The following is a 26,735-nucleotide window of genomic DNA, read 5'->3' as shown; positions in this document are numbered from 1 at the left end:
AAAAGTGATATATATTTGAGTAAATATAAAAGAAACATAGGACTGTCAAAAATTAACATTGTCCTTCAAAACACACCATTAGGAAAATATAAACAAGTGATAGAATGGTAGAAAGTGTTTGCCCCTGTGGGACCTGCTGTCACATTTCTCACAGCCACCGCTCTGGAGGGGTTGTTTGGGGCTGAGTGCCAGGAAACAGTGAGAAGAAAAACAATGGGAAATTTTCTTTCAGGAGCTCTGTTTCCCACTTTTCAAGCCAGGGTGTCTCTTGGTGCTGCCCACTTTTAGGTCTCAGGCTGTCTTGTTTCCAGGCTGGGGGACCCAGGAGGAAAATGGGAACTTCACCACCCGTTCAGTGGTACTTTGAAGTCTGGTCTTCTTTCCCAGTCTATCTGCTACTTTTCAGAGTCCTCAAATATCTTGTTCAGGTTTTAGAGCCGCATTCAGGGTGGATGGACTGTGCTTAGCCATTTTACCCAGAATCAAAACTCATGAAGTTTTAAGCATGTTAAGCTGAGGGCCTCCAGGTGGAAACATCTGTTTGGAGCTTTGATGTGAGATCTGAATTAGAAATAAACATTCCTGCTTTTCATGAAGTATAGGTGCTTCCAGTCATAGGACTGGAGGAGAGCAATCAGGAAAAGTGTGCAGAATAAGAGAAATGGGCTGAGAATAGAACCCTGGGGATCACCAACAAGATGGTGGCAATAGGAAGAGGAGCCAAGGCAGAGGGGTCAGACAGGCCAGAGGAAAACCAGGACACTGGTGTCAAGTCTCCATCCAGCTGGCTCTTTGTCATGCAGGGTGTCATGCAGGGTCTCAGCTCCTGCTCCCCACATAAGAACTCAGGATATGGTGAAGCCAAAAAGGAACACCCACAGAGCCATAGATAGGGGAGTTACCACTATAATCTTGCTGGTGCCTGGGTTGGAGACACAGGAAATAGGATCCACATGATCTGCAACTGCCATCTGCTTCTCTGCCAACCAACCAACCCCACTTGCTAACTGCAATCCGCCATGCTAACTGCAATCTGCACTTGCTAGCTCAGCTACCATCTTCTTGCGAGCCTCCATTTTCTGCTGGCATAGCCACTGCAGTTGTATTAGTGGCCAATGGCTCACTGGCTACAGCTGATGGCCAACTAGCCACAGCTGATGGCCATCCAATCACAGTTGATGGCCATTTACTACCTGAGTGTGCACCTTTCCACGTGAGGGCGAGAGCCTGGAAACTGCACTCCTGGCTCTGTCCCCACACTCCTGAACTGAGCATGCCAGTGGTTCTCGGGGTGTTTCCAGCATTTGTCTATCCACCACGTGAGTCAGAATCACCTGGGGAGGGGTGGATGTTAAACATGTTGACTTTCAGACCATACTCCAAACTCATTAATTAGAATCACAAGTGGTGGGGCCTGCCTGCCTGAGTTTTTAACTAGCTTTCCAGAGATTTCTTATGAACAGTCAGAGAGCCACTCCCCAAGACTTACAGAGTGTGAGAACCCCTTAGACTGCTACCAGCATAAAGAGAAGGTGCTGAGCAAGGGGAAAAACAAGAGAAAAAAAGGAAAAGGAAGCTAAAGAGGGAAATAGAGCAATTCCCAAAGTTTGGTAAGTAATGTGGGTGGAGGAGGAAAGAGAGCCCTTATTCTCATTATTCCAGACCCGAGGCAGACACTCTTGGAGATGCTGTATCAGGTTGATTTGAGAGTTTCATGTTTGAAGCGCATTAAGAGCCTGGCACCAACCTGCAGGGCCCCAGGTCAACTGAGGGGACAGGGAGAAGGGCGGGGTGGGGGGAGGTGGGGGAGTGCAGCCAGGTGGCTGCAAGGAATATGATGATGAACAGGACCGGTGATGAGCATTTTGGCTCACACTGTCCGTCTCAGAACAGCATCCAATGGTAATGGAGTCTTGTTACTTTTACATTATCCATTAGCATAGGTTAATTGGCCAATTTTATGCCAAATCCAGTAGTCATGTGTTATGCTGTGATGCTGCAGCCAAACGACATCTGTTTGGATAGAGGAACGAAAGTTGCTGAGATACAAAGTCACAAAACCCCCAGTCTCCCCAGTAAACAGTAAATCTAAGAAATCTCTTGAAAAAGTCTAAAAGCTAACATCAATAGAAACCACGTTCGATGAAAGGGAATTCGTTACCAAAGGTGCTTAGAGAAAAGACACTTGACCCCTTTTGAGCCTAATCAAAGCCATGCCAAATTTTCTTAGCCTTGATTTCTTCTGCACCTTGATGTCTTTCTTCTGAGTGCCTCAACAACAGTGACCATATTCCCTTCGGCTCTATGTTCCTAGCTCCGAGCACAGTGCCAGGCACACACTAGGGGTTCAATTTGTTTTGTTAAACTTAACTAAGCTTAACTTTGAGTCTAGCATAAGTAGACATGCATTCTTCCTAATGTCTTTTTTATTCCTTCCAGATTTCTCCCATTCACTATCTCTTTCTTCCCTTTTCTTCTTCTCCTCTTTTGTCTGTTCTCTCCACCAGTGCCCAATTATTGCCAGCAGAGGACAAAGTTAGGAACTGGAGTTTGAAGAAAATGAATTCCTCCAAACCTTTCTTTTGTCTTTCATCTCTGTCTTTTTTTTTTTTTTCTTTCCCCTCTCTGCACCCTTCAGGTTTCTCTTTCTGCAACCCAAGTTCTCTATGTAGAAACATTAATGTGAGACGCAGTGCTATTTAAGTAAAAGGAATAAAAGCTATTTCCCATTTCCTACTAATCTCCCGTCTTTAGTGATTCTTAGTTTCGAGTGGAAAAACTCCTCTACAGCACAAAACACAACTATATTCTAAGATGCAGCCTGATCCAGTTAGCACTATATCTACCCTTTCAGTATGCTTAATTAGTGAGTGCACTGACTTGGTAAAGAAATATTATATCTCCAGCCACATTTGACAGACTATCTAATGTCCTGAGGACTCAAGAGGTTTGACCAAAGTCCCCTTTATAAGCTAAATTTGCCAGATAGTCTATTGAACAATGAACAAATGCTTGTGGATAACAACTGTGTCAGAAGTTACTGAGATTATGGGTTTGCATATATGTATGTTAAGTAACACTTAAGGACGCTTGACTTATTTGAGTCCATCATTGTTTTGACTCACTGTGCTTTCATCAGCAGTTCACATGTTTCTGAATAATATAGGCCCTTGGGCCATCTGGAGATTTCACTGGTTGATAGTTAACCACTGCTGGCAGTAGAAAGGAGAGGATGGAAATTCAGGCCAGAATATTTTCCTTTCTGAAAGCAGCTCTGGTAAAAGCTGAGTTTCTGCTGGAACTGTATTACTTTTCAGGAGGGAAGGAAGTAGGAGTGGAAGAAGGAAACCAACATTGTTGAACCCCTCTATATACTACCCAGTTTCTAAGTGGTAACTCAGAAACATTGTAAGGGAGGAGATATTATCTTTATACAGCAGATAAAATAATGGGGCTCAGAGAGATTAGGTAACTTGCTAAAGATCTCAGAGCTAGCCAGTGGTGAAGCTAGGAATCAAACCCAAACCTGGCTAAGTCCAAAGCTCATGCGCTTTCCAGCACATTTTAATCTGTCTGCAGTGCTTTAATCTCCCTGCTGGACTTGAGCGTGGCCTGCACTTAGTGGTTTTGCCATAGCACTATCCCTAGTGACCGGCTCCCAAAATTGCTCTATCCACTATTCTCCCTCTCCTCCTACATTCCTCCCAAATATCCTTTTTATTTTGCTGTCATCAGTAACAACACCACCTGACATTTGTCTGGTGCTTCACAGACATTTGCTTTCACAGACATCATCTCTTTGAGTTCTCACGGCAACCCTGGGAAGTAGGATTTCCTTTGTTTGCAGTTTATAGACGTGGAACCTGGGATCTGGAGTGCTGATGGACTTGGCTCTTTGTCAGAGAGCAAGTCAGTGTCTGAGCTGATTCTGGAAGGAAGTTGGGCCATGGGCCAGGTCACTAGGGAGCCTGGAGGGCACATCAGGGAGCTATAATTGGTGAAAGGCAGGTCAAAGGGAACGGGGCAGGAGGGAAGCTGAATGTTTCATTACAGAGGATGAATTTGGTTTGTTGGGAATTGCTGAATTTTCTGATAGCTTTATTTCCTTTTTGCTGTTTAGAGCACTAGTATTATCCCCTAACGCCTGACTCTGAAAATTCTTGCTTTACCCAAAGAATTGCTTTTCTTTCAATGTTTATCTCCTAAAAGCACTATTCATTTTCTTCTTCCATCTGCACGTGCATAATTTCTGATGCAGGCCCTCACTGCCTCCCACATGAATAACCACAATTGCCTTCTGATTTGTCCCCCGGAATTCAGCCAACTCCTTCTATCCAGTAGTTCGTGCTATACTAATATTCCTTAAATGAAAATTTAATCATGTTATTTCTCGGTTTAACATTTTTTAGTGCCACCCAATCACCATTAGGTCTAAATCCAGACTCCTTATCACCAGATATGGTCTCCTTTACAACTTGTCCCCACTCATCCTTTCAGGACCCTGTCACAGCAGTGCTAAAGTGTAGCTTTTTCCCACACTCCTCTGTATCTTTACACATCACTGTCTTTCTGCCTACAACCGTCTCATTCTCTCCCACTCTAGCCCAATTCATTGCTAGGAAAATGTCTTCTTAGTCTCTAGCTTTGTCTCTTTTCCTACTGGCCCAGGCAGATGTAGGGTTTCCATCCTCATGCTCTCATTACATGTAGACTCTTCTCCCACCAGTGTGAGAAACACTGTCAGAAGGACTTTATCTTTCCATCTCTGATTCTGTTGCTACCCTCAATATCCCTTCCTGGATGTGGATCTTTCCAAGGGTAGGGGGACTTCTTGTAATGATGGGAAGACAACTGATGGTTTGTTTTTTAGCAGACTAAGGGATAGGGGATTTTGCGCTGTACAGTGTGAGAAAGTGTTTTTGTTGTTGTTTGTTTTGTGGGGGTGGAGAAGGGGGTGCCATTTTTAAACCACCCTGATACCACCTTACCTCTTTAATCCTCCACCTTCAAGATGCATACAGCTTCTATCTCTTCAATTTAATATTTTAATACTCACAAATGTTTGTGAAAAGAATGCAGGTTTTCAAGTTCAAAGGTATTTTAATGAAATGAAAAAGACGTTTGTATTCTTAAGAGTCAAAGAAACGCAAAGTCCAAATAAGTGATGAAGCAGCCAGGATAGGTCCTGACTGTTCTGCCCTATTCTGTGACCATTACAGGAATATGGGCCGTGTAGATTCTGAGGATGGCAAGCCTGTTTTTAAATTAAAATGCTCCAGTTATAGGCCCGAGTTCATACAGTAAGATTCCTGGCTAAAATCTCCAATTATGATAGTCTCAGAAAGTAACACCCCCAAATCCCTGGTATTGCCTAATTCTGGGAAGACACACAATTAAGCACAGAAATCTTTGAGAGAGTCACAATTGCATCATTCATATTTTCACATTAAAAAAACCTCTGCCTATTTGGTATTTACTTCTGGGTAGAAGCAGTCAAGTAGGCATATTCCCCTGGACTTCCTTTCCTTGTGATGGTGACCTGGCTGGTGTAGGTACTAGCTGAAGGATGGCTCTCTGAATTACACAGCACCCACCTGAAGGAGAAGTAAACCTGTATTGTGTTGTGAGATACTATGAAAAACAGAATTTTCCACTATGATTCTCACATATCTTTGTCTCCAATAGCTGTGTCTCTCCATCCCCTTCTTGCATATAACCTTAGCCCTAACTGTTCCTCTCTACCCCTCTTGTTAAAATCCGGATTGCTCAAACCGTGGCTGCTAATCCAGGAAACAATTCCATTTTCTTCTGAAAACTCTCCTTGATTCAACCATTCCTGAAACTGGCTGAACTTCAGGAGATCCCCTCTTGCTAAAGCCTATAAAATATTCTGCCCTCCTTTTCCAAATTAAAAATCCTGTTTGGAAACTTCTTATGCCTGAAATTTTTTAATAAAGCCTACTGCTAATGGTGTTCTGATTGACTTTTTCCCATAGTGTCAAGCCATCACAATTTCAGATTTCATTTGTTACCACACCATAGCCAAACCTATACTGACTAACATATTTACTAAATTTGTAAGCAATATTGGAACATTTTGTTGAATTTATGATTAATCACATTTAAAATTTTGCTTGATTAGATTTATAAGAAATACTTAAATGCATGGGAAACTTTATTGTTAGACAAGTCAAGTGGTACTTAAAAATACATACATTCGTAAGTAAATTCAAAATATTCAAAGGCGTTTAATTAATTTGGCTTATAAAATGAGATCAAATATTATTCAAGGGATCCTTAACTATGATTTCTAAAAATTGCCAGACATAAGTAAGATAATATGATTTATATGAAGCACGCAAAAGCTTAAGGATGAATTACATTTTTACAAGTATGACTTTACTAAGTCTGGTATTGCTTTTTATAAACCAGCCCAAACCTTGAAAGGTCTTTTGTGTGCATAAAATCTATACTCAGCGATATTTAGAAGCTTTCATATTTAGCAGTTTGCTATGCGACCAGGTGGGGCTGACACTGACCAATGAGCCATACTGGAGTCACTGCCCAAGGGATAATAAGATCTCCGGGTGAAGGGCTTCAATGAACAGAAGGCAGAGTAAAGAAATGGTAGAAGGAAGAGAGAATCTGCAGGACAGGTAAGCGGAGAGAAGCTTTTGATGTGGAGAGGGCAGCCTGAGAAACGTGAATGGAAATCAGAGGCAAGATAGATAAGTCAGAGAATTACCATGCTCCCCGCACACTGTGAATTTGATATTTTGCACTAAAGGAAAAGTCTTCAGTGTGGAGGATAGAGGCAGGGCACTTTTACTGTGTTTCCCTGAAAATAAGACCGTGTCTTGTATTAATTTTTGCTCCAAAAGACACATCAGGGCTTTTGTTCAGAGGAAGCCATCCTGAAAAATTATGCTAGGGCTTATTTTCTGGTTAGGTCTTATTTTCGGGGAAACACCGTAACCCTCTTACTCCATTACTGATGCTGATGTTTCTCCATTGTGAGGGAATGGATCTAAGGGATTGACACCTGAGATAAACTGACTGGCTCAATAGTAAGACTTTTCATTCCTGCCTGTCCTACTTTGACCCCTTCATGGTAAAGGCTAAATAATCATAAACCCTTACACGCATATGGTACTTTACAGTATAAAAAGTGCTTTATAAAATCCTCAAACCTCATCCATGTAACCTCCACTGTAGGCCGCTGAAGTCCTTATTTCTGTCACACATTTTATTCTATCCCAAGTCTGCACACATGGAACTATAATTTCATATACTTCTAAAGTTTTGAGAGATTTGTGAGATCATTGGGTTCAAACCATTCCTTCAGCAGATGAAAGGACTGAGACTCAACAGTTAAATGATTTTACCAACACCATACAGCTAGTTAGGATAAAGTTACTCAGGCCTTTTGATTGTTTGCTTACTTCCTAATAATGCTAAACCCGGTTAAAAGATTAGGTTTTAAATGGAAGGTATGTATATGGGGGGAGCGAGGAAGGAGAAGGAAAGGGATGGGGAATAAACTGACCCTCATTTAAAAGCACATATTTGCAAGTTTCTCTGATACAATAAATTTCCAAAGGAACCCAAATTTGCTTGTGGTAGCTATTATTGCACGAGTCTCAGTTCCCTAGTACAAGACATTTTCCATCATGGACTACACAGTATAATATTCAGAAATAAGGGCTGTGGTAGGCAACCTTTAAGTTGGTTTCCAATTATCCCTGCCTCCTGTGTAATCTTCTCCTCTTGAGTGTAGGCTGGACTTAGACTCACTTCCAAAGAATAGAAGAGAAGTAATAGAGTGTTACTTCTGAGATTCCATTATAAAAAGACTATGGCTTCTGTCTTAAGTACCCTCTCTCTCTCTCTCAACCTCTCTCTCTCTCTCTCTCTCATCACTCACTCTGAAGGAATCTAGCTACCATGTTTAATCAGTCTTGTGGAGAGGGTCGTGAAGCAGTGAACTGAGGAAGGCCTTCAGCTAATAGCCAGTAGGAAACAGAGGCCCTTAGTCCAACTGATCATGAAGAATTGAGGCCTGAAATAACCAGGTGAGTGGACTTGGAAATGGACTGTCACCTTTGGTCTGCAGATGAGACCACAGCCCCACCGACAGTTGACTGCAGTCTCATAAAAGCCCTTGAGTCAGAGGCTCTCAGCTAGTGGCAGCCAGAGTCCTGAGTCATAGAAACTGTGACATAATAAATGTTTGTTGTTTTAAACTGCTGTGTTGGGCAATTTGTTATGCAGTCATAGTTAATTAGTACAAGAGTAAAATAAAGACAAAAGACATCTTATTTCACTGAATTATTTTCTCACTTTGATCAATGTGTATCACAGTCTTGAACTTTTCTTTAGCACTGTTACCAGTAAGCTTACAAATCACACAATTGAAAAACTTGTCTATGTATCCCCTTGAATTTGTTGCTCACCCCACATTGTGGTCAAAAATACATTTTGGTAATGAGGGAAAACATTCAGGGACCAATTCAGTTATAAATTATTTCAGCAACTTATTGTATTTGGGCGCCAAGGTCTAGAGTCATTTTCAAGACATGGTAGAGTGGGTATTTGTAGGTGTGAATCGCCGTCTGGGCCAGAGTACTTCTGGGTGCCCCTGTGCAACAGCTGGTCAGTCCTGGAAAGTGCTCAAGGAGGTTCTGTGCTTTTGCTGACATCGCATTGCTTATTTGCAGAGCTGGAGATATATGCTTGCAAAAGGCATAAAAACTCCAATTTTATAATCACATTTCGGAAGAGAAATATTTCCATGTTCTACCTCCCATCCACCCAGCCTATGATCAAATTCAGCCTGAAAGACAGAAATTTAGAGGAAAACAGAAGTTGCTTGCAGTAACAAGAATGGCAAATCACAGGCCAGAAGAAACAGACCCTGCCTAAAGGCGTGAGCTCTTGAGTCTAGAAAGTAAAGTTCTAGAGAGGTTTGAGAGGTGGGGACATTTCAAAGTGCCATATAGTTGAAATGAAAGGGAGCTGTGATCATTTGGGATGTCTAGCAATAAACCTAGAATGACAGGTTATAGGAGATGAAGTAAAGAAGAGTTGTGACCAGTAAAGATTAATTGAATTCAAGGTTCTTATGACTAAAGCACAGCTTGTTTACGTCTCAGTGCTGTGCAAACTATGCAAGCACAGCTTCATGAAGCATACACAATCAGCACATTGAGGACTGTCTCAGTATTTCTTCTGTTTCCCATTCTTCTTTCTTCTTCTCTTCTTCATGTTTTTCTCTTCAAAAACATTTACAAGCCTCTGGTACCAGCTTCCTTCTCTGCAATGGGGGTGGCGACCCAAAGAAGGACTGTCATGAGAGGACATGCATCTCTTCTGAGTCTGTCTGTCTTCAGCTGCACTAAAAGCCATATTGATACTTTTTTTTTTTTGATGTAAAGGCTCATTATTTCTAGACATGGAATTTTCAAAATTTATTTTCCTCTCTAATAGAGTCAACCCAATAGACTCATGTCCTTTGCCATCAAGGAAGAGGACATTTATGTTTTCTGAAAGTATAACTTACTAATGACCAAGGGTGAGCACTTCTAAAATATAGAAGTGATATTGGGACCCTGTTGTATGAAGACAGCAGTCAAGACCCCTGTCCCAGCCAGCTGTGAAACCTGTGATTGATTTCTGAAAAATCTTAATAAAAAAAAAAGAAAAAGAAAAAGAAAACGTTAAAGGAGACCATGTAAGAAGTAAAAGAAATAAATTGATCACACATGTGCAATCATTATTCATATGAGCATTCTATTACTTCATAACACAGCTGTATACACACACACAAAAAAGTCCCATTTGCTTCTTCCTATTGGAGTCTTATTAATTTCTGTTTAATGAAACACAAATGTTTGTGTGCTTCATTGTGAGGAGCATGGTCTAGTTGGGTGTTTGTTCAGCACTGGCCAGCGTGACTGTGCCCATCTAATACAAATGTCTGTATGCCTTGCAAAGCCCCTTGACAAGGCCTCTTTTGAGCATTCCAGTTGCCATGGTCACCAATGTGCTGATTTGCAAGGAAAATTGGAAGCCATGCTCATTATGTCCAAAACTACATTGGGGGATGAAGAGAGCATCTTTGCTTGGAGAGTTGGCAATTGGGGTTTGTTAGCCTCCCCGCCCACACACTTCCATTAAACAATGTCTCATTCAACCGCATAAGTCAAAGTTTACAACTGCCATCTTTCCAGCTGCAATAGGCCTGGGGAGTGTGAACGGAAAATCATCACTCTCAGGCTCATTACAGCACAGGCTCACAGGCTGATCTGTTCCAGCAACTTACAAGGACAGTGGGGTGGGGGGGCGACAGATGGGTGATGAGGGGGAAGCAATGACAACGTAAGTTTTGTGACCATCTGGCTCAAACTAAATGTTTGACCTAGACTTACAACGTTTTGGGTTTTCTTCATCTATAAAATGAGGTGGGTGAGAGAGAGCTTCTCTATAATGTCCCTCTTATCCTCCAAATTCTGTGCTTCCAAAACCCACTCTCAATGCTGATACATTCATGTTATACGCCTAGGTACAAACATACAGCTTTATGTAGTTATTTTGAAATGTTTTTTGGTTTGAGAGCATAAATGGAATGCCTTACATTTTTATATGAGATGTGTAGGCAAAATCAGCCCCCTCCAACCTGGAAAGAAAGAGCATAGCTATAGTAGTTTGAGAATTAACCTCAGAAAGCAATGGTTTAATTACCTATGATTACTTTTCTTAGCAATAATGATTGTCATCCACTTTGAAATAATCAAAATGCTACCTATAATGAATTCTGGTTCTTATCATTTTCTTTTGGCTATGTTACATGGAAATTCATGCCTGGAGGCAAGTCTAAGTTTATATTCCACTTGTGTGTGTGTGTGTGTGTGTGTGTGTGTATACACGTATATATATTACATATATATATATATATATATATTATATTCATAACAGGAGAGGCTAGGTAATTCTTCCAAAGTCCTGCAGCTGAATGGCCAATCTTGAGTTTGAATATAAATCTTTTTGAGGTCAAAATTCACTCTTTTTCTATCTACAGGCAGACTACCTAAAAAGGCAGTCTTTTTTCTTCTTCCAGCCAATATTCACTTAGAAAGCCCTGGAAATCAAGGTGGGAGCAGAGAGATTTACTGTAAAGGGATAAATCTAGTAGAAAATTTGGTGGGCCCAAATAGAAGTTTTCCAGAAAAAGTAAAATAACACTAATTAAACAGGTATGTATATCTATGTGTGTAATACTGAAGAGTGACTATGGTCTAGAGAGGTAAGGACATATCAAAAGGTTAATAATTTTGTCCCTATTTTATTGATTTAGCTAACTACTTAAATGAAATTGCTGAATTTTGAAAGCTTGCTTAGTGTATCAGGAAACTAAATTTATCCACTGACACCCATGATGTGGGAATAAGGTGATATTATAGCCGGTTTGGAGGGCAAATAAAGTCAAACTCAGAGAGGGTAACCAACAAAGCCACACTGCTTCAACTGAACTGTGTAACTATTATTTTTAGCTTTTGGGGAGCTAATTTTCTTTTATTGTAAGCTTATTTAAGAATCAAATGAGTTAAGGAATATGAAATTAGGTTGTAAAATAAAGTTAATTGCTATTAAACAAACAAATATTTATTTGTTGGTTTCAACAGATACGAGTATAGCAGTGTGTGCCAAGTACTATTCCAAGAACTTGATTCTCTTATGAAGACTAAAAGGTATTTACTGGTATTATCTACATTGTATAAATAAGGAAACTGAAGCCCACAGGTCAGTAATAACTTGATGGATCATGGTCCTCTGTGACTTGAGTATGGAAGATTGTTATTAAACATTACAGATCCCTACATATATACTAGAGTCTGTTTTATCGTGGTTTTCAAAATATTTGGTAAATTGCTTCAGCTTTCCTCTCTCTACAAAATTTGCCTTGCTGTAACTACAATTCAAGTTTTGGTTTCCTTTCTTTTTTCCTAATTCTCCTCAATTACATACCGGGGATGCCAAAAAATATATATACACATGACTTGTATTCATCTTTTGTTATCGGTATGTATTGAGTGTTACAATTTTAATATACTTTTTTCCCTTTCTTAAAATGTGTATACGTTTTTTTGGCACCCTGTTTATATTCCAGCTCCTATGAATTACACTGAGAGAACCAGGAAATCCACTGCTCTTCAGAGAGCACCAACCAGATGTTGATAAACACCCAGTCCCTGACAACCACAACTACTTTCTGTCCCTATGAATTTGACTACTCTAGATACTTCATATAAGACAAATCATACAGTATTTGTCCTTTAGTAACTGGCTCATTTCACTTAGCATAATGTCCTTAAGATTCATCTATGTTATAGTATAGGTCAGAATTTCCTTCCTTTTTAAGGCTGAATGATATTCTGTTGTATGTATTTACCACATTTTGTGTATCCATTCATCCATCAATGGACACTCGGGTTGTTTACACCATTTGGCTATTGTTAATAATGCTTCTATCAACATGGGTGTATATGTTTGAGTCTCTGCTTTCAATTCTTTCGAAGTGGAGTTCTTTCTAGAAGTGGAGTTTCTGAATCATATGGTAATTCTATTTTTACCTTCCTGAGGAACCTGTATACTGTTTTCCACAGCAGCTGCAGCATTTTTCATTCCCACTAACACAGCACAAAGGTTCCAACTTCTCCACACCCTTGCCAACACTTGTTATTTTCTACTTTTGGATAATAGCCAGCCTAACAAACGTGAAGTGGTACCTGATTGTGATTTTGATTTACATTTTCCTAATGATTAGTGATGTTGAGCATCTTTTTATGTATTTATTGGCCATTTGTATATCTTCTTTAGGCAAATGTATATTCAAATCCTTTGCTGATTTTGGAATTGGTTTATTCATTGTTGAATTGTAGGAGCTAATTCCACTACTCTGGATTGTAATCCCTTATCACCTATGATTTGAAGATATTTTCCCCCATTCTATGGATTGCCTTTTTACTCTGTATTTGTTTTTAAGCTGCTATCATCATCATCATCATCATCATTATTACAATGTTGTATTTTTAAAAGTTTGCTTCCGTATCTAAGGCTATTCACCCATGGAAGTATGTTTACTGAGCCTATTCCCTGGATGTGATACACAATTTATAAAATTGTTAATAGACCTTTGTGAGCTAGACTTGAATCACCACACATAGTGAGGGTCCAGTCAGGAGATGGAAATCGCACCAATGATTGTAACAGAGTGAATTTAATATAAAGAACAATTAAGCAGGTGTTGGAGAACTGAAAAGGCAAAAGAGGAAAACATAACACAGATATAGTAACTGTAGGGAGTAGCTACCATACATAAGCTTGGGGGAATAAAAGGAAGAGGTTGGGGTTATTAAAATTTAGCCTGTAGGCAGAGGAGGGGAGGTGAGATTGGCTCAGCCCTCTGCTGGTATCTCGGAGAAGTAGTGATGAAGCTGAGTCTAAGGGTATGGAAATACTGCTGGTGAATCGCTGCTGCCAGGGTGAGGGAACCTTGTGAGGGCAACACTGATGTAACATGAAGCCCTCTCCTTCCTCCAGTCCTCCAGCTCCCTCTAGCATAGCACTCCCCGACCTAGTAGGGAGCAACTGACAGAGGTTTTCAGGGTGTCACACCCAGTATCACTAAGCAGAGTATAGAAGGGTGGGTTTACAGCTTAAAAACCATGACTTTTAATGATGAAGACAGCCACTAAGGCCCTTTCAACTGTTTATTATCAGAAGTGAGGAGTCTTTGTTCATTTTTGTAATGCCAGAAACTAGCACAGTGCCAGGAATATAATAAATGTTGAGGAACATTTGCTAAATAAAAAAGGAATGGGCCTAGAAAACAGAATTCCACAAGGGAAATTACAATGCTTGAATTTACTGCTTTGTTCTTCACTCACCTAGGATTTTAATCGTACTTTAACTTTTAGTTGTTTTCTTTTTTAAAATTAAATTTATTGGGGTGACTGGTTAGTCAAATTACAAAGGTTTCAAGTGTATATTTCTGTAATACATCATCTATATATCACATTGTGTGTTCACCACCCAGAGTTCCATCACCATATATTTGACCCCCTTTACCCTTTTCTACCATCCCTTCTCCCCTTTAAAAATGGACAGAGGACATGACCAACTTCTCCCAAGAAGGCATACAAACAGCAACAGATATATGAAAAAAATGCTCAACTTCACTAGCTATTAAGGAAATGCAAATCAAAACCACAATGAGATATCACCTCACACCTGTTAGAATGGCTATCATCAACGAGACAAATAGTTGTTTTCAATATGAATTTCCTGTTCAAAACTTCATTATTATAGTGGTTTTCATTTACTGGGCACTTATGTTGTATTAAAGGTTGAACATATCTCTAAATCCTTTTAGACATCCTACAAGTGAAGGTATCCTTATTTCCATTTTATAGATGAGAAAACTGAGGCTTGGAGGTTAAATAGTATGCTCAAGATCAGCGAGGTAGTAAATAACAGAACCAGGATTTCAGACTCAGGTCAGTTTGTTTCCACAGGCTGTGCTCTTAACCATTATCCTCACATACTCAGTCTTTCACATGGCATTGACCATTTTTTTAAAGACACTCACTGGGCCACTCTTTAGCACTTCTTTTCTATCTTGACTGCCCTGTCAGCAAACCTGTTCTGACCTCACAGGACCTGTCTACCAGAATCTGTTTATGTTCTTAAATAATCGAGTTTTCTTTTGTCTTTTTCTTCTCCTCTTCTCTCCTCTTCTCTTCTCTTCTCTTCTCTTCTCTTCTCTTCTCTTCTCTTCTCTTCTCTTCTCTTCTCTTCTCTTCTCTTCTCTTCTCTTCTCTCCTCTCCTCTCCTCTCCTCTCCTCTCCTCTCCTCTCCTCTCCTCTCCTCTCCTCCCCTCCCCTCCCCTCCCCTCCCCTCCCCTCCCCTCCCCTCCCCTCCCCTCCCCTCTCCTCTCTTCTCCTCTCTCTATCCCCCCTCTGAATTCCATTAATGGTTCAGCCATAATAATATTTAAAGGGAAGAAATAATTTGACACTGTAAAAAACAACTCAGCTGTGTGAAAAACGACTGAACCGGTTACTCTGTAGCCCTTTAAGTAAAACGTTTTTGCCACCTTTTACAGAATGATTCTAATATGGAGGAGTGCATCCTGGACTACCATGAACCTCCAAACACAGGTTTCACCAGTGCTGAAGTTCTGTCTCACCCCATGAAAAGAGTTTCATAGTCTATACTGATGGTTGGCAAACTTTAGCCTTTGTGTTGCTTGTTTTTGTAAATAACATTTGATTGAAATACATGTTGATTCATTCTCTTTCCTCCTAACTGCAGCTGCTTTCACACAATGGTAGAGTTGACTAGTTGCAACAAAGATTGTATGACCTGCAAAGCCCAATACATTTCCTATCTGACCCTTTGTAGAAAGTGTCCTGGCCCCTAGTTTATACAGACCAATGACTCAATTGATCTCCTCATCAGTGTTTGCAGCTGCTTTACCCTGGTGCCTTGGAATTGGGAGTTACTCTTCAGGCCTACATAACCTACATAAGGAAAACAGGGCTGTAAACCATACCAAATACAAAGCCTAGACTTCGAATCCTGAGTGTGGCTTCCTGTGTTAGCTTTAAAATGGTACTCCCCTCTCCAAGAAATACGTACTTCTTGGGCAAGTGGAGGTGTTGGCTGATCTTTAAAGGACCTAGGGTGATTATTTAAGTCATTTTAGGTTTCTTTAAAGTTTAAAAAAGAAAAAAAAAAGAGCAAGGGCCAAAGTCTTCAATTTCAAAGAGGATCATTCACACATAGGAGAACAATAAACCTTCCACCAAATTATTTTACACACACAAAAGAGGCAAAGCATTTTTAATCTTGCTCTTTTATCAGTTCATTGATTGCATTTCTTTTTTTTCCTAGATAATCTAAAAACACAAATACATCTTTATACTACTATTCATGCTCTAAAACCTTAAAAATCCCTTGTACCTTAATTTCCCTGCCAATCCTACAAAGGAACAAGCATTATTTTACCCATTTTACCAATGGAGAAAATGGAGATTCTGAAAAAATAAATAAAATTTAAGAATATTAAGTGCATTTCTTTACACATCGTAGGGCAAAGTAAATATTGCTTAAATTCACTTAACTGAGTAGATGTACTCATGAAATTGTGTGGAAAATAAACATCTATATGTGAGATCATGATTTCCAATTTTGGAGAGAATAATTTTGGCTCCAATATATAATAAAATCACAGTAATGCACCAAAGAGCAAGCTATGTTTGACTATTTGCATGTACTGTGCATTTGGCTCTCCCATGCAAACATTAGAAGAAAAGTTCATAAAGTGGACAAAGAACAATGAGTTGCTGTGTTTTGGGATGCTTGCTTAATTCATATATAATTTAAATATCTGATTAATGCCCATTTCATGGTCTCTAATGAGATAATGCTATTTCTTTTGTGATATTAATTGAGAAAGCACTGCTCAAAGTATAAAGTAATTTAAAATATGAGTTAAGAGACACTCTGGGGAGTTCTTAAAAGTATGGGATATAGTCTTTGCTTTCAGGCAGTTTATAATCTTGCTGAGAAATAGCAGTAAAACAGGAAAGGTATAAATATTGATGTAGTCAGATTTTCTGAGCCTTTGCTTTGAAATAGTTGTCTTCAGATTTATTTGTGCATAAAAATCCCCCTGTGGGGAAGGGGAACTTGATGCCCTGCACATTTCTGGGACCCACCCTTAAAGATTCTGATTTTTGTTCAGAGGTAGAGCTCAATCATCTGCATATTTACCAAACACCCATGGATTTCTAATTTAGGTGATTCATAAGACATATCTTCAGAGAAGATGCTCCAGGTATTTTTGAAAACAAATGTGGATGGAAGTAAAGCTGGCAATTGAGGAGGAGGATTAGGTATTCTTTCAGTGGATAATTTAGGGGGACCGATAAGACCTTTCCCTTTGCTACTTCTCCCAAATAACTTTCTAACCCTTATAATTGGGAAATAAAAAATAAATCTACAATTGGAAATGCATTCTTTTGGCTTGGAATATTGTCCCTAATAAAGTGCAAATATATTAAGAGGTAAAGATCATTTGGACCTTAGCTGTCATCTATACTTCTATTTGGCAGACTTCATTAGATCTTCCCTTGGAGAGATTTTGATGAGGGAGCAGATGGTGCTAGGTACACTACTGCCCAGAATGCAGAGAGGTGAGGGACCCAAAGTGGATATGGCTATTTTAAATGTTTCTATGACTTCAGGAAGACTTGAAGATGTGGGAAGGAAAACGGAAAGGCAAAATGTGCTGTATAGAAGGCTCCCTATTTACAAGCCAGTAGGGTTCAAAAAAGGTTGGAGGTGTCCATTTACTTAAAAGAGCAAAGTAATACTATAGGGTTCTTAATAGAATTGTTGCATTTTTGCTCTGGTTTATTTGTATCCATGAAAGTTCTTAAACAGAAAGTTTCTAAATTGATGTGCTGTGTACTCGGGACTATTGCTTCCTATAAGCATGCTTTAGAATCACAGCTTTCAGAGATTAGCTATAACAAGCCTAAGGCTTCTCCTCGTTCCAAGACAGCAGATAGATTTCAATACCTGTGCAATCTCCAATTGATTGGTAGTGACTGCCTAGTATAGGAGCTGCGTTGCAAAGAATTCTGTGAGTGATTAGCAGTGTCTCTTCTGTCTGTCATGGGAGTAGGCAAAACTCCATTTGTCTAAAATCCTAATTTTATATACACCAGAAAATTGAAATACAGATTTAGTCACAGAGAAACCTCAGAAAAGATTGAGAGAAATAAGTTTATGGTTTGTAAATCTTTGTGTGGACATGGATTTAAAATGACTTCTTGATTTCCTTTATTAGGAAAGTTGCCCACAGGACTCCAGATGTTGAGAAAAGGGTTCACTGTTACATTATTATGATTTGGGGATTGTTGTGCATACTGTTTTAGTTTCCATCTTTTTCCTATTTGTGCATCCTTAGAATGGAATGTACCAAGGGATCAATAAATGGAAGCCTAAATAGTGTGGGGGGGGAAAATGCATGAGGACCTTTGTGGAATAAAACTTTTCATTTTCAAGCTCTTTTAGGAATATTTAAATTGCTGAGTGCACTTCCATGTTCCAGTCAGGACGTGAATGGAGAAATGGGGCACAAATCATTGTGGTCTCAATAAAAAGGAAGAATTCATCTCTCTATACACCATACAATTAACGATTGCTGGTTTAATAAGAAATGCTGAGCATCTAGAATCATTTCTTCGGGAGACTTCGTATGCCCTGACATGAGAGTCTTGTGTCACTATGTATCTAGCTAAGCATTTGGCTAAAAGAGACTAGGCAGGATTGGATTACTAATGAAAAAGTGGGAATTCCCAGGGATCTGACCACATCTTGGTTTTGGTCTCTTTGGAGTTTTGAGATATAGTAGAAAAGGAATAATCCCCAGAAACTTTAATTAGAGACAGAAATGGTGAGAATTTTTTCAGACTCCCCCAAATTCCTTTTAGCTACCTGTTTCTTACAAAATGTAATTCATATCTGGTCCCAGCAGGACAAGCACAAGAGCCTCTTGAGGGTGGATTTTTAAAATTCCATTAAAAAAAATTCAATCTCAGAAAGTACCCCACACCCATGTCTTTGTTTCTATTCTCATACCTCCTCCCTCTGGAATTTGGCTCAAGATTTTGCCTCTCTCAGGTCGGAATTTCCCTCCATCTTTGTCCTATAACTGGATGTTCAAGTCCTGCTCTTTATTCACGATCATGGATTTATCTACTGAATCATTCAGTTCTATTCACTCAACAAATATTTATTGAAACAAGTCAATTATGGTTTTGGATCACACCAATAGCATAATTACAACTGTGTCTTGTGTCTCAAAAGGAGAAGGGGAGGTGACATGGTATTTATTGAGAAAGCAGCCTTTTTACCTGAGCCCTACAGAATGAATAGGATTGGACTACCTGATGTGAGAGTGCGAGGCGGGGAGCAACTAAGTTAAGAGCATTCCAGGAGGAAGGTACTGCCCAGATAAAGCCACAAGGCAGGAAGGAACATGACAAAGAGAACAGAAAGCAGGCCAGTGTGGGGAGAGCTGGAAACTGGCACAGGTGGGGGTGTGCCACCTGTTTGCCATGCTGAGGATTTGTTTCCTGTGTGGAGGTTTGGAAGGGCTGAGTAGGGCAGTGACCTCAGATACTGACTCCTCAGGAAGCTATATGTAAAGTGGATTGCTCAGGAGCAAGTATGGAAGCCGCCGGTCCTGCCTGCCAGGGCACCAGGTGAGGGGGTGAGGCCAAGGGAGGAATCGCCGATGGCCGCTCTCCGTGCACAGATTTCGGTTTGCATGAAATCTAAGTTTGGAAGAAAGTCAAACTGGTGGGGAAGTAGGGTATTCCTTTTCCAGGAGTAGTTCAGGAGGGTAGTTTGCTGTGATGATGCACAGGGATCAGTCTTGCCCAATCGTCCCAGCGAGGCCCCCCCAGGACGCCGGGGTCAGAGCAGCCCCCTAGCCGGGGCGCCTCAGATGCAGCAGCCATCCAGGACCTTCCCGCCGCTCCTCTGAAAGTACTATCCTGACTCTCAACAACGCATCGCGGGAAGATGGCGCAGGAGGCTGGGGACATGGAAGATTGGCAGCTTTCAGACTGGGATTCCAACCTGAGGGTCACGCCTAGCCACAGGCCACCCCAGGCGCCGAAAGCACTAGGTGGGGACAGAGCAGCGAGGCCCTAACAGGGTACTACAGCAGCGTGTGCATCAGTATCACATTCCCAGACTGCCAAAGGATTGGATTCAAGAGAAAAGAGTTTTTCCCATTTGGATGATGATAGCTTGCTTTGGAAACACAAGCGACAGACACGTTTTACCCCACCCCCAACCCAGAGCCTTTTCAGTTTGGCCAGAGCAACCAGAATTTGCCTCTTGCTGGAGGGAAGAAGGCTAACAACATATAGGGTGCTGTGCTGCAGAAGCAGAATCAATATGCTGTGGCAACTGAACTTGGTATCTTGGAAACGGAAGGCACTATGACAAAAGCAGACAATCTGACACCTACCCTTACTTGTTTGCTAAGAAACTTAAGAGGGAATCTCAGGAACTCACAGAAGAATTAGGCAAAGCATTAGATGCATATATGTGTGGTGGCAAGAAAACTGGCTCAAAGGAAGAGGAAAATGGGCAAAGTCGTCCCAAAGGGAAATGACCGGTCAGAGACAGACTAGAAATGAACTATAAAGGCCATTATGAGATCACAGAGGATGATTCTCAGGAAAAAGTTGCTGATGAAATTTCTTTCAGGTTGCAGGAACCAAAGAAAGATCTGATAGCCCAAGTAGTAAATATAATTGAGTACAAAAAGGCAATTGAACTTCTGAGGGAAACTGCTTAAGTGGAACAAAATGGTGGCCTTTTTATAATGAATGGTAGTTGAAGAAGAAGGTTGAGTTTTCCTGAATCTTCTGAAAAACACACCTAATGTTAGTGAGGAACAAATTGAGAACATTTTCTACATTGAAAATAAAAAGTAATATGAAAATAAAAGTTGCTAGGAAGAGAACACAAGTGGTGGGGGAAAAGATGAAAGAAGCTATTAAAAGTGTAAATTTTCAAGACGATGATACATCATGAGAAATTTTGCAAGTGACACAAATGAGGCTCTGGCCTATCTTGATGAATTGCAGGAAGGACATGAAGAAACAAAGTTGGATGTAGACAAAGCCATTGAGTTTGATCCTGCTCATGATTTGGACATATTTTTAGTACATTTTGAGGAATAAACCTCTCTAAAATAACATTGTAATAATCCTCCCCTACTGAGATTGCTTCATTTTACTGTGCACTGATAAACATGAAAAGCTGGAGAGAAAGAATGGTTTTCTTGTTTTAAATAAAATTGAATATATGGAGAGATGAATGTGATTGACATAAACATTTAAAACCTTCTCATGTCTGACAAAAAACAAGAGTATATAGCAGAGGACTTAGTTTCTCAATTTGTTGCATGTGCTAATTATTACTAGTTGATAATCAATTTTATCCAGGTCATTAAAACATGCCATTCAAAAGTTTGTTTTCTTTTTCTGATTTATCTTTGCAGTGAATTATGACTGGTTTCAAAACATTCCATTAAAAGATCTTAATGAGAACAGAAAGAAAGAAGAAAGAAAGCAAACCAGTGTGGTCGAAGTAGTGTGTGTGCGTGCTTGTGTGTGTGTGTGTGTGTGTGTGTGTGTGTGTGTTATTTTTTGAGGATGTCTACTGGGAAATGCCCAAGATGAGGATAGAGAAGTAAAAAAGGGGACAGATCATATAGGATCTTGGAGGCCATGTTAAGGTTTTGTATTCAAGCTTATAAATTACAGGAAACCACCAAATGGATTTAAGTAGGGAGCAAAGTACACCTTAGACACCACTTCTTCTAAGAAGCTTTTTCATTTTCACCCAGCATGTTATTTGAAAATCTATTCGCTATTTGAACATACTCATGTTATTTGAAAATACGCACTTGTATTAGAAACACATAAGTATGGCTTTTTCTCCACCATATTATGATCTCCTTGTAGGCAAGAATTATGTATTTTCCATCTTTGTATAATTTGCAGCATAGCAGGATAATGTGGGAAGAGTTTATTGGCATGGATGGAGCTTTGGAATCAGGCAGATCTGGCTTTGATTCCTGTCACTATGCTTTTCCAACTCTATGACACTAACCATGTACCCAGGGCAGTATAGTAGGAGGCCCACCCTGGGTGCAGGCAAGAAGAGTGTGCATTGCTGTTGAGAATTTAAAAACAATAATAAACCTGACTGAAAGTCAATCTGCTTTTTATTATCACCATGTGCTGGCAATTCTAAACAATGTTAGTGATAAAATACTCCTCCCTAAAAGAATCTTTTGTGGGCCTAGGTTCTAAACAATTGTAGTGGTTTACCATTGAGGTTTTCTCCCCAACATCTTATTATGAAAAATGTCAGACATATGGAAAATTTGAAATGATTTTACAGAGAAAAGTCACCGTCTAGATTCTAAAATTAACATGTTATATTGCGTCATCTATATCTATCCATCTATCAATTCTTTGTCCTATCTGTCAATCAATTTTTGGATACGTTACAAAGCAAGATGTATTCATGAGTACAATGTTCCCTAAATATTTCAGTATGCATATCATTAACTAGAGTTACTACTGTGTTTCCCCGAAAATAAGACCTGGCTGGACAATCAGCTCTAATGCGTCTTTTGGAGCAAAAATTAATATAAGACCTGGTCTTATTTTACTATAGTATAAGACCAGGTCTTTAATATAATATAATATAATATAATATAATATAATATAATATAATATAATATAATATAATATAATATAATATAATATAATATAATACAACTTATATTGATTTTTGCTCCAAAAGACGCATTAGAGCTGATTGTCCAGCTAAGTCTTGTTTTCAGGGAAACACGGTACTTATTTATAGTTTTGTATTTATTTTAGGCTCTTTCTTTTCTTTTGAGATAAAATTTGCATGGCATGAAATGCATAGATCCTAAGGGCATCATTTCATGAGTTTTGACAAATGCATACACCTGTGTAACCCAAACCACCATTAAGATACATAAAATGACCATTATCCCTACAAGTACTCTCCCACCCGTTCCCAGGCAATCCTCCTCCCCATCTCTCCAGAGGAAAACCGAGTTCTGATTTTGTCCCCAACAGGTTACTTTTGTCTATTCCAGAACTTCACACAAAGTAAATCATACAATATGTACTCTTGTATAAGATTTCTTTCTCTCAACATAATGTGTATCAGATTCAACCACATTGTTGCATTTATCCATAGTTTTTCTTTCTTAGTTGCTCAGTGTTATCCCTTTGTATGAATATACCTGCTTGTTTATTCATTCTCCTACTGATGAACACCTAAGTTGTTTCCTGGATTATGGCTATTATGAATAAAGTTGCAATTAACTTTAATGTACACAGTGTTTTGTGGGTTTATATTTCCATTTTGCTTGGGGAAGTGCCTTACAAGTATTAGGTTGGTGCAAAAGTATTTGCAGTTTAGAAGGTTAAAAATAATTGCAAAACCGCAATTACTTTTGCACCAACCTAATAGAATTATTGTTTGTTGTGTAGGTATATGTTTTGGTTTATCAAAAACTGCAAGACCTTTTTTTCAAAATGCTTGTGCCTTTTTCTACTATTTTACCCCCTCATCAACAATATATGAGAATACCACCTGCTCCATATTCTTGCCGACATTTGGTATTTCAGTTTATTTTTGTTTTTTTTTTTTAAATTTATTTATTGGGGTGACAATTGTTAATGAAATTACATAATTTCAGGTGTACAATTCTGTATTACATCATCTATAAATCCCATTGTGTGTTCACCACCCAGAGTCAGTTCTCCTTCCATCACCATATATTTGATCCCCCTTACTCTCATCTCCCACCTCCCACCCCCCTTACCCTCTGGTAACCACTTAACTATTGTCTGTGTCTATGAGTTTTTGTTTCTCATTTATTTGTCTTGTTCTTTTGTTGTTTGTGGTTTATATACCACATATCAGTGAAATCATAGGGTTCTCTGCTTTTTCTGTCTGACTTATTTCGCTTAGCATTATACTCTCAAGATCCATCCATGTTGTCACAAATGTTCCTGTATCATCTTTCCTTAATGCCGAATAGTATTCCATTGTGTATATATACCACAACTTCTTTATCCATTCATCTATCGAAGGACATTTTGTTTGTTTCCATGTCTTGGCCACCGTAAACAAAGCTGCAATGAACATTGGAGCACACGTGTCTTTATGTATAAATGATTTCAAATTCTTTGGGTAGATACCCAGGAGAGGGATTGCTGGGTCATATGGTAATTCTATTTGTAATTTTTTGAGGAACCTCCACATTGCCTTCCATAGCGGCTGCACCAGTCTGCATTCCCACCAACAGTGTATGAGGGTTCCTTTTTCTCCACAGCCTCTCCAACACTTGTTGCTATTTGTCTTGTTGATGATAGCCATTCTGACTGGGGTGAGGTGATATCTCATTGTGGTTTTTATTTGCATTTCTCTGATGATTAGTGATGTTGAGCATTTTTTCATATGTCTATTTGCCATTTGTATGTCCTCTTTGGAGAAATGTCTCTTCAGGTCCTCTGCCCATTTTTCAATTGGGTTGTTTGTTTCTTTGTTGTTGAGTTTCATGAGTTTCTTGTGTATTTTGGATATTAGACCCTTATCGGAGGAACTGTTTGCAAAAATCTTCTCCCATTCAGTCTGTTGCCTCTTTATTTTGTCGATGGTTTCTTTTGCTGTGCAGAAACTTTTAAGTTTCATATAGTCCCATTTGTTTATTTTAGCTTTTACTTCCATTGCCTTTGGAGTCAAATTCATAAAATGCTCTTTGAACCCTAGGTCCATAAGTTTAGTACCTATGTTTTCTTCTATGCAGTTTATTGTGTCAGGTCTTATGCTTAAGTCTTTGATCCATTTTGAACTAATTTTGGTACATGATGACAGATAACAGTCCAGTTTCATTCTCCCAGCACCATCTATTGAAGAGGCTGTCTTTCCTCCATTGCATGTTTTTAGCTTCTTTGTCAAAAATTATCTGCCCATATTTATGTGGTTTTATTTCTGGGTTCTCAATTCTATTCCATTGGTCTATGTGTCTGTTTTTCTGCCAATACCATGCTGTTTTGATTATTGTAGCCCTGTAGTACAAGCTAAAGTCAGGCAGTGTGATACCTCCAGCATTGTTCTTTTTTCTTAGGATTGCTTTGGCTATTCGGGGTCTTTTGTGGTTCCAAACAAATCTGATGATTTTTTATTCTATTTCTTTAAAAAATGCCATTGGGATTTTGATGGGGATTGCATTAAATCTGTATATGGCTTTGGGTAATATGGCCATTTTAACTATGTTGATTCTTCCAATCCATGAGCACGGAATGTCTTTCCATTTCTTTGTGTCATCTTCAATTTCTTTCAAAAATGTCTTATAGTTTTCAGCATATAAATCCTTCATATCCTTGGTTAAGTTTATTCCTAGGTATTTTATTTTTTTCTGCAATTGCGAAGGGAATTGTTTTTTGTATTTCTTTTTCTGAGATTTCATTGTTAGTATATAGGAATGCAATGGACTTTTGTACATTGATTTTGTAGCCAGCAACTTTACTGTATTCGTTGATTGTTTCTAACAGCTTTTTGGTGGAGTCTTTAGGGTTTTCTATATATAGCATCATGTCATCTGCAAAGAGTGATATTTTAACTTCTTCATTCCCAATTTGGATGCCTTTTATTTCTTTCTCTTGCCTGATGGCTCTGGCAAGGACTTCCAACACTATGTTGAAAAGCAGAGGTGATAAGGGACAGCCCTGTCGTGTTCCTGAACATAGAGCAAAGGGATTCAGGTTTTCACCATTAATTATGAGATTAGCTGAGGGCTTGTCATAGTTGGCCTTTATTATGTTAAGGTATTTTCCTTCTATACCTATTTTATTAAGTGTTATAATCATAAATGGATGTTGTATCTTGTCAAATGCTTTTTCTGCATCAATTGATATAATCACATGATTTTTGTCTTTTATTTTGGTTATGTGATGTATCACATTGATGGATTTGCGGATGTTAAATCATCCTTGTGCCCCATCAGTTTTTTTTTTAATGTTAGTCATTTTAATGAGTTCGTAGGGGTGTACTGTTTTTAATTTGAATTTCCCTAATGACTAATAATGTTGAGCACTTTTTCATGTGGTTAATAATCCTTCATGTATCTTCTTTTATGTAGTGAATGTGCAAGTTTTTCCCCCATTTGTATTGGATTGTTTGTTTCTTTTATTACTGTTTTGTAGGAGATATATATATATTTCTCGTATATTGATACTTTGTCAGATACACCTTTTTTGAAAATTAAATTTATTCTGGTGACATTGGTTAATAACATTACATAAGTTTCAACTGTACTATTCTATGATACATTATCTGTATATTGTGTGTTCACTGCCCATAGTCTAGTCTCCCTCCATCACCATATATTTAATCCCCTTTAACATCTTCATCCTCCCCCACCCTCTGGCAACCTTTATACTGTGTCTGTGTCTATGAGTTTCTTTGTTTTTTGTTTGTTGCTTTCTGTTTCATATCCCACATATGACTGAAATCATATGATTCTTGTCCTTTTCCATCTGACTTATTTCACGTAGAACAATAATCTCAAGATCCATCCATGTTGTCACAAATGTCAGTACTGATCCTTTCTTATGACTGAGTAGTATTCTATTATGTATATGTACCACATCTTCTTTATCCAATCATCCATTGAAAGACACTTAGCCATTTGTCTATTGAAGGACATTTTGGTTATTTCCATGTCTTGGCCATCGTAAATAAAGCTGCAATGAACATTGGAGCACATGTGTCATTATGGATAAATGTTTTCAGATTTTTTGGGTAGATACCCAGGAGAGGGATTGCTGGGTCATATGGTAATTCTATTTGTAATTTTTTGAGGAACCTCCACACTGCCTTCCATAGAGGCTGCACCAGTCTGCATTCCTACCAACAGTGGGATGAAGGATCTTTTTTCTCCACAGCGTCTCCAACACTTGTTAGTATTTGTCTTGTTGATGATAGCCATTCTAACTGGGATGAGGTGATATCTCATTGTGGTT

The 26,735-nt window shown here is 39.0% G+C and overlaps 1 pseudogene across 1 annotated transcript; it reads left to right on the top strand.

Annotated features, from left to right (window-relative positions):
- The first annotated feature begins 19,659 nt into the window (after nucleotides 1-19,659).
- Nucleotides 19,660-20,834, top strand: LOC308496846 (phosphorylated adapter RNA export protein-like; annotated as a pseudogene). The gene has a single exon. The product of its transcript is annotated as a phosphorylated adapter RNA export protein-like (transcript).
- Nucleotides 20,835-26,735: the final 5,901 nt, after the last annotated feature.

The sequence above is a fragment of the Rhinolophus hipposideros genome (assembly GCF_964194185.1).
Source record: "Rhinolophus hipposideros genome assembly, chromosome: 4".
Lineage (NCBI taxonomy): Eukaryota > Metazoa > Chordata > Mammalia > Chiroptera > Rhinolophidae > Rhinolophus > Rhinolophus hipposideros.
This window is presented reverse-complemented; position numbering and strand designations above follow the sequence as displayed.